General features: G+C 37.2%; 1 long non-coding RNA gene across 3 annotated transcripts; it reads left to right on the top strand.

Moving 5' to 3' along the window:
* The first annotated feature begins 3,293 nt into the window (after positions 1-3,293).
* Positions 3,294-8,682, top strand: LOC130917761 (uncharacterized). 3 transcript variants are annotated; one of them, XR_009063513.1, is made up of 4 exons: positions 3,294-4,541; positions 4,609-4,791; positions 5,083-5,360; positions 8,372-8,682. It is a non-coding gene; the product is annotated as an uncharacterized LOC130917761 (long non-coding RNA). The 3 variants fall into 3 exon arrangements; XR_009063512.1 differs by having other exon boundaries at positions 3,294-4,791; positions 5,083-5,213; positions 5,289-5,360; XR_009063511.1 differs by having other exon boundaries at positions 3,294-4,791.
* Positions 8,683-9,514: the final 832 nt, after the last annotated feature.

Below are 9,514 nucleotides of genomic sequence, written 5' to 3'. Positions count from 1 at the left end.
ACCAGAAAAAAAGTCTTAAATGGCATTATTATGTGAATTAGAATCATATTTTGAGACGATTCGACTATATACAACAATTTAGCAAAGCGCAGATGACGAGAAATTAGTCTTTTAATCTGCCGGTTAGCCACGCCTACAATTATAGGGCTTTAGCGTCCCCAACAGGTGGATGACGTCAGCGGTAGACTAGGCTCATCGGTTTTACTATTCAGCCCATTGAGGGGGAATTGGTCAGAACGAGGAAAACGAGACGAAGAGAGCTGCAAAATGTCATTGTTTCAGTCTCTCTACTCTCAATATTTTTACAGGATATTCTTTTTATCCAAGTATTTTCCCCAATAGCTATATAAATGGCTTGAGAAGGACCAGTCAGCCCGTCGAGGGGGAACTATTCACAATGAGGAAAACGCGACGAAGAGAGCGGCAAAATGTCATTGTTTCTGTCTCTTTACTTCAATATTTTTACAGGATATTCTTTTTATCCAAGTATTTTTCCCCAATAGCTATATAAATGGCTTGAGAAGGACCAGTCAGCCCGTCGAGGGGGAACTATTCACAATGAGGAAAACGCGACGAAGAGAGCGGCAAAATGTCATTGTTTCTGTCTCTTTACTTCAATATTTTTACAGGATATTCTTTTTACCCAAGTACTTTCCCCAATTGCTAAATAAATGGCATGGTCATGACAAATAACTTGTGCTAAATGGAATATAAAATAATAAAAATCCATTTATTCAAGACGACATGGCAAAATTACTCCATAATGGTCAAAACAGTCGACTTTACCTTTACTGTCACACCTGCCGAACGATATTTTATGACACCTAAATCGGACATATGTCATTTCCCTTCCCCGGCTTCGGAGAATGTAAACAGACCAGAAGGAGTGACAGCTAGCCGACATGCTAACCCGAACCGAGGGATGTTTCAAAGTCTTCGAAGTGGAAAATCACACATAACTAGCCTGGATTATTTGACATGACGACCCGGTTGTCGAGTTTCTTTGCGGATCGGCAAACCGCCCGGCGGAGAGCAATTTACAGTTCGTTCCCTGGAGGAGGGTGGCTGGAATTGTTGTGTAGCTAACGTGCTAACAGCTAACTGCTAATGAGCGTGAGGATAGCTTTTTACATGCCTATCAATGATCAAACGTAAGTAGTCCTTTATTTAAAGGAATTTTATAGTGTTTACTTTGTAATCACTGTATTCGTATTTGACATAATACAAAACAAGATGTTTACTCACTTCCTTGTAAGTCCAATGGTCCCACAGTAAATATCCACGGTGAATGGGAACCTTTTGAAACTCCAAAAAGGCGCATACGCCTCTCCCGCATACAGAATGATTTTTCTGCAGCCGTTTGGCTGGCGTGATGCAAAAAATAAAAGTATTAATCCGCAAAATCAGATGAATCCTTCGTCCTCATACACAACAGTACACTGTAGCGTGAAGAGGACGTCTTCTACCGTACACGTCACAGCGCCCTCCTCCTCAATGCGAGACCGAAGCCGGAAGTCACTCATTTTCCTGGCGCGGGATTCAAAAAACTAAATAAATATAGCGATCGCTTCCAAACACATCCAAGCGGTCCATATCATTCAGGAGCATAAAATACCGCGTGTATTATGAAATAAACATGCTTTTTCGTGTCACAAGCACTTTAAATATCTGCAGAAATGCGAGGGGTATACTCACTTTTGTGATACACTGTATAAATATCCAAATTGCTGATTGCATGAAACCAAAGCATACAGCAAAAACTGATTGCAGATGAAAGGGTGGGGGGGGTGGGGGGGGTTGGGGGGGGGGGTTGGCCATTGTTATCACTTACAACTGGATTTAAGAGTGTAGTAGTTCGCCAGCAATAAACAATTATCAACAATAATGGGGGAAAAAAAGTATTTTACTCCTCGCACAGGTTCGAAGAGATTATTGAAAAAATATAAATGTGGGGTGAAATGTCTGGACCCCTATTGTAAAGATTTATACCTAAACCGACTAGTTGTGAAAAAGTTGTACTTTCATTTAAAAAAAAAAAAAAAAATTTGGCACCTGTATTCGAAACTAAAATCCTCAACTCGTTTGAATGCGCTTATTGGAATAAAACCTTTAAAAAAATTTTTTTTTTTAAATGTAAAAAAAAAAAAGTGAAAATGTTGAGGTTCACTGTTTTTTAATTGACTTATCGTACAAGTGTATGTCCATCTTTAGACTAAACTATGTGTACTAGGTAATTAAACACAATGTACATTAGTCTTCCAAAGATTTAGCAAACATTAACTGACTCATTTGCATGCAAGTTGAGTGGCTCGAGTGCAATATCTTTAATAGAAATGGTATCGAGAGAGCGAGGACACAACACATTCATGTTTTGAATACACACACCTGCTCAATAGTACTGTAGGATGCATGTTTAAGTGTGAGGGCCCTTCAGTGTATCCTGTGCGTTCTCTGTGAGTCACTGTGTGTGTATAATCCCAAATTAGCGGTAGAGAGACACCACTAAACAGGTTTGTTTGTACATATATGAAAGTTATAAGTCCACACACTAAAATGTATGATTTTTTTTTATAAGGAACAAGTGAATGATTTTATTGTTGAGATGTATGTAGCACACTAGTATAGTCAACGGGAAAAAAAAAATCCAAAATGTATACTGTACATATTTCTATATTGAAAACACTAACCCATGTTGATCATGTAACCACCGCTGTCCTCATCCCGTTTGCCAATGTGTCCACGCTGATGACTGGAAGGCGGGTTTAATTTATTATTTCCGCTCATGTACATTTTAGGTGTTAAAAAAAAATGGATGTGTGTGTATATATAAGGCGTCACCACACAATAAATGTCAACATATCATTGCTGGTTTTTGTTGTCATTTCTATTGTGTTTGTACATTATTAACTGTTTATAGGGCACTCGATGTGTCCCATTGACGGCGCGGTTTAAATGAATTGGATGTTTTATCGTTATCAATGGCGGGCAATGAGTTAATGGTAAAGATGTGATCGGGTCCGATCACGTCATTTTCAAAGTATCGTAATCGGCATAAAAATATCAGACGTGCCTTTTTTTAATATATATATATATATATATATATATATTTTTTTTAATTTAAATCGTTTTCTAATTGTATTTAACTTTACAGACAAAATGTCTTACACTCATCCAAAGTCTTTAGTTTTGGCTTAAAGTAGGGCTATCAAATTTATCGCGTTAACGACGGTAATTTTTAAAAAATTAATCACGTTAAAATATTTAACGCAATTAACGCATGCGCTGCACGACCCACTCACGCATTGTCGCGTTCAATCTATAATGGCGCTGATTTACTTATATATAGAGGTAAAAGGCAGCGTAAAATGTTTAGAGCAAATTTTGGCAGTCTTTGGAGCCTTTTTTTAATTGGCTAAAGCCTTAAAATCCCTCTCTCAACAATTAAAAATATCGTGGGAAAGCAATTTGGGGAAGTAAGGTAGTAGTTGATCGTTTTCTTTACACCCTGTGTTATTTCCCAACGCAGAGAAGATATATCAATTGGTGCCACTACGCACAGTCATGGTTGCACTTCTCATCATGCAATTAGGCAGAACAGTTAAATGGCTACAGTGTCATTTACTGAAAGCTCAACAAATACACTAGATGGCAATATTTAGTCAGAATATACAAAGTCACATTTATCCATTAAGAATTACAAGTCTTTCTATCCGTGGATCCCTCTCACAGAAAGAATTAATAATGTAAATGCCATCTTGAGGATTTATTGTCATAATAAACAAATACAGTACTTATGTACTGTATGTTGAATGTATATATTCGTCCGAGTTTTATTCATTTTTTTCTTAACGCATTGCCAAAATGTATATGATCGGGAAAAATTATCGGGAATGATTGGAATTAAATCGGGAGCAAAAAAAAAAAGCAATCGGATCGGGAAATATTGGGATCGGCAGATACTCAAACTAAAACGATCGGGATCGGATCGGGAGCAAAAAAAACATGATCGGAACAACCCTAGTTAATAGTAAATATTCTAGTATATATTTTTTCAAATTCTTAAATTCAGCTGAATTATACATGACAAAGTATTTTTTGAAAAATTAATAGTAATAACACAGTGGTATGAAAAAGTGAACCTTTTGGAATTTCTCACATTTCTGCATAAAATCAAATGTGATATGATCTTTGTCAAAATCACACAGATGAAAAAACTGCTTTAATTAAAACCACCCTAACTTTTATAGGTTTTCGTATTTTAATTAGTATGCAAAAAATGACAGAAGGGGGAAAAATAAGTGAACCATCACATTTAATATTTTGTGCCCCCCCTTTGGCAGGAATAACTTCATCCAGATGCTTCCTGTAGCTGGCACATCGATCAGGACTAATCTTGGCGTAATCTTCCCTACAAAACTGCTGTAGTTCAGTCAGATTCCTGGGATGTCTGGCACGAATTGCTGTCTGTAGGTCATGCCACAGCATCTCAATCGGGTTCTAGTCTGGACTTTGACTTGGCCACTCCAGAACGTGTATAACTGGTATGTTCTTCTGAAACCATTCTGAAGTTGATTTACTTATGTGTTTTGGATCATTGTGTTGTTGCAGTATCCATCCTCTTTAAAGCTTCAACTGTCTGACAGACCGCCTCAGGTTTTCCTGCAAAACATCCTGATAAACTTTTGACTTAATTCTTTCATTAATGATTGCAAGTTGTCCAAGGCCTGAGGCAGAAAAACAGCCCCAAATCATGATGCTCCCCTCCATCAAGCTTCGTGGTGGTTGATGTTGGTGAGCTTTTCCATTTTTCCTCCACACATGACGTTGTGTGTTACTCCTAAATAATTCAACTTTGGTTTCATCAGTCCACAAAATATTTTGCCAGAACTTCTGTGGAGTGTCCAAGTGCCTTTTTGCGAACATTAAACGAGCAACAATGTGTTTTTTTAGACAGCAGTGGCTTTCTCCGTGAAGCCCTCCCATGAATACCATTTTTGGCCATAGTTTTACAAATAGTTGATGTTTGCACATAGATATTGGATTGTGCCATTGATTTCTGTACGTCTTTAACTGACAATCCAGGGTTCTTTTTTCCCTCTGAGTATTCTGCGCTGAACTCTTGGCGTCATCTTTGGTGGAAGGCCACTCGTTGGGAGAGAAGCAACAGTGCCAAATTCTCTCCATTTGTTGACAACTCATCCGACTGTCAAATGGTGAACATCCAGACTTTTAGAGATGGTTTTGTATCCTTTCCCAGCTTTATACAAAACAACAATCCTTGATCGCAGGTCTTCAGACAGCTTTTGAAAGAGCCAAGATGCACATCAGACAATGCTTTTCATCAAGACTATTCTTACCAGGTGTGTGTTTTATAGTGGGCAGGGCAGGGCAGCTTTAAACCACTCATCAGTGATTGGGAACACATCTGACTTAAATTGTTTGGTAAAAATTAGGTTTTAATTGCTCTTTAAGTCACCTTAGGCAGAGAGTTCACTTATTTTTCCCCCTTCTTTCATTTGCATGCTATCCTCACTAAAATATGAACACATATAAATGTTTGGGTGGTTTTAGTTAAAGCAGAGACCGTTTTTGCATCTTTGTGATTTTAACAAAGATCAGATCAAATATGATGGGGATTTTATGCAGAAATGTGAGAAATTCCAAAAGGTTCAAATACTTTTTCATACCACTGTATAATGGGAGACGTGGCATCCTCGTGTACGTGGACATCACATTTTGAGTCATGTCAACCAAATGTTAATTTTGTGGCCTACATTACCCAATGTGTTGTCCACACACATTGCATTGAGTTTTTTTAATGACCAAACATAGTCACTCAGCGATTAAAAAAAAAAAAAAAAAAAAGGAATAAAATGTGGTTCTTAACTTAGTCACTCAGCGATTAAAAAAAAAAAAAAAAAAGGAATAAAATGTGGTTCTTACTTGCAATGCACATTTTATCCACGAGATAGAGCTATACACTTTATGCTCAGCATGGATGACAGGAACAAGTATTACAAGTTAGCCTTAATAAAGGGGAGTTTCAAATTAATGTTTCAGTTTATGTACTAGTAATTTGGGTTTCAAGATTTTAGGCTTTTCAAATAGTGTTTCAGGTAAGTTTCACTCAATGGTTATGGTTTCAAGCTTGTGTCTAGAGCCAAAAGGTTTGAAGTATGGGTTAGGCTTTCAAATTAGGGATTGGGTTGGGAATTTGAGCTGTGGTTATGCTTCCAGTGTAGGTTTTAATGAACTCTAATGGAGTTTAAAAAATAATCTGGGTTGAAACAGTTTATGGTAACAAATTATATTTTCAACAAAAGGTTAGCATATACCTATAGGGTATGAATAGGGTGACCATATTTTGATTTCCAAAAAAGAGGACAATCGGCCCGGACTCGAGATGCTTGAATTTTACTCGAATATCACTCAAAGATGCGTATATCTCCCACTTTTTTTTTTTTTTTTTTTTTTTTTTTTTTTTTTACTCAACAGGCTTTATTCTTCCTAAAAAAAAAAAAAAAATCAAACAATTAAAAAAATATATATATATTATTAAAAAAATAATATAATGCAGACTCATGGAAATGTAGTCCAGTTAATACACACACACAGTTGGCTATGTGCCAACTCAACATTTTTTAAAATTACGATCACGACAATTGTCGTTGACAAAATGTTATTCCCACTCAATTTTTATTCTCATACAATGTTTTAAATTGTACGCAAACAATAACTGAAATAAACTGACAAGCGATTCAACCAGCATGTTTCCAAACGCAGCAGTTCAAATTCAAAACTACATTGCTCATAATGCCTAGCTCCCTGATTGCTACCCTATTAGCAAATACGGGAGCCGAGGCAAAATCTGACTTTGCTATAGACCCTACTCACCAACGTCACAAAATGACGTGTCGCTGGATCCGGCCGCCATATTGTCCGTCATTGTTTAGCCCTATTCTCAATGGTTTCAATTAGTCGTGCAATTTATAGAGCAATTCATGGAAGCCCCGGTATTATCTGACGCTGTAAACTCATTGGATGCGTTGCATAAAAGGCGTTATGTGGAAAAGCTTCAGTTTATCCATTCGCCAGATCCATATTTGATGCCTAAATCGATGTTTTTCGACCTGCTGTCTTCGCCGTCTCTGCCTGACATCTGCTACCCTGATATCTACAACTATCTTGTCCACAGAAACTCAGCCTATTCTCAAGAAACTTTGAAAAACTTTAAGAGCAGCACTCAAAGCAACATTACCCCGTGTGACCCTTTACTTCCAATTTTCTAAAATGGCAACAATCAATGGAAAAAAAAAAGTTGACTGGGATAGGTGCATATTGGACTATTTCTTCAATAAAATACACAACTGTGTCTGCCTCATTTGCAAAGAGACAGTCGCGGAAGATACGTAACGAGAAATTAAAGCAACTTGAAGCTAATTTAATTTCACAGCGGCAGTATTTCGCAAGAGCCCGAGGGTCGAAAGAGAAAGCCACAAAGGCGAGATTGTTGAAATTGTGAATTAAAAATAATAATAATGAAGCAAATGTGACACACAGAAGGGCTTGCTAAAATGTCTTTAAATGTATTGTTCTACGTAAATCAGCCCAGGGAGCCCCCCACATTTTTATTACACCAAATCTGGCCCCCTTTGCAAAAAGTTTGGACACCCCTGTTTAACCGATGATCCGTAGACGAGGCCAGCTTCTTTCACTTGTTACCAGCTAAGTATTATTCAAAAAAATAAAGATGGTGGAAGAAATAAGCATCTTGCATTTGAAACGGTATGTTGTCGGCGATTAGCCTAGCAATGATCTTAATTGTGGTTGTCAGCGCAAAACCCTCTAAATATATATTAAATGCATCTTACCAGATATAAAAATGACTACTACATAATCTGTGGTAATCGTTTGGAGCCCAGTTTTCTCGTCGAATTGCAGTAGTCCATCTCGCTCTCCTCTCCGGGTCTCTCGGAATACGGTAGAACTTCAAGTCTCTACGTCTATCTTCTCTGTTATTGCAAACGACCGCCACACACGCCTTCACCATTTTGATTATTAATGTTAACGAGCAGAAAAACACGCCATAATAGGAGGAATTTACGTAGCGGTAATGCATCAACACGAGTTGACGGACAATATGGCGCGGGGGCGTGGTTGTGACGTCACGTGAGTAGGGTCTATAGAGTATGAAGCCTCAACTTGTAGACGGTCTTGAGACCTACAACACAAGCCAGCATGTTATCATTCAAATGGAAAAGAAGCCACATCTTTAGCATACTGTAAACTAACTTTAAATTCACACATGAAACAAACTAAATCCCTTTCTTTTCTTTTCCAATGTATCCCATCCTCCCCCACCTTTTCCCAGGATAGGTTCCTCTCCCAGGCAAGAGCTGCTCTTTGTTTCCCTAGGAAAAGCTTTGGAGATGAAAGCCAGCAGGAAGCTAATAACGTAGCCTCTCGTGTGGAATTAGCTCACGTTTGAAGAGTCCACCCGAATTCACCTGGGACCTTTAGTTGGAATAACCCTGACTGGCATTTAAAACATGCTATGTCTGCTCGAGCAGCATGTGCTTCATCATTACCCAATATTCTTGGATAGCCCGATCCAACCAATGGATTGAACATAACTTGGTCTTTTCCTGGTTAAATTCGCAACAATCGTCAGCTCAGCCTAGTAGCACATGTAATTTTATTTTCATATTTTTAACTAAATACAAACATAGGCGGAGTTTGACTTTTGGGGCAGGGGGGGGGGGGGCAAAACTTGTTGATGACCCCAAGACGCAGTGTCAGCAATAAAATTAACTTACAAGAATATTTATAATATTAAGTGGACAATGAGCATTTTTTGTTTCCTATCATTCTTGAGGGGAATTCTAAATCAGGCTGCTTAGGCAATACTTTTCGCCAAGATCGTCATCCATTAAATTTGGTATGCCCGCCGGTGTTGTGCCAATGTAGTTACCCCAGTCAAAAATTGTATCGCCTGGGCAGAGCCATATGGAGGTAGATTTGTGTCTTTATTATTCAATCAAAAAAAGTTGCTTCAATCAAAATATATATTTTCAACCAAAAAAAAGTCGCCTCAATCAAAAAAATCAATCAAAAAAAAAAAAAGGTGTTTAAATGCAAAAATAAATTTGAAACTAAAAAAAAATAAAATAAAAAAAAAATGCATGTGAAAGAAATTTTTCTTTGATTAATTTTAATTTTTTTATCTTTTTTTTTAATTTTTTTTATTGAAGTCACTTTTTTTGTTTTGTTTTTTGAAGCAACTTGTTGATTGAAGTAATGTTGATTTGTGTTTGGGCCACATTTTGGCTAGGACATTTTTCTCTTTATTATTCAATCAAAAAAATAAGTTGCTTCAAAAAAATATACATTTTCAAAAATAATCACTTCAATCCAAAAAAGAAAAATTTCAATCATAGAAAAAACATTTTCTTTGAAGCAATCCTTTTTGTGTTTGGGCCATATTATGATTAGGAAATTTGTGTCTAAATCATTC

Source organism: Corythoichthys intestinalis, chromosome 6, assembly GCF_030265065.1.
Source record: "Corythoichthys intestinalis isolate RoL2023-P3 chromosome 6, ASM3026506v1, whole genome shotgun sequence".
Taxonomy (NCBI): Eukaryota; Metazoa; Chordata; class Actinopteri; order Syngnathiformes; family Syngnathidae; genus Corythoichthys; species Corythoichthys intestinalis.
Note: the sequence above shows the minus strand (reverse complement) of the source record. Positions and strands in the feature narration are given on the sequence as shown.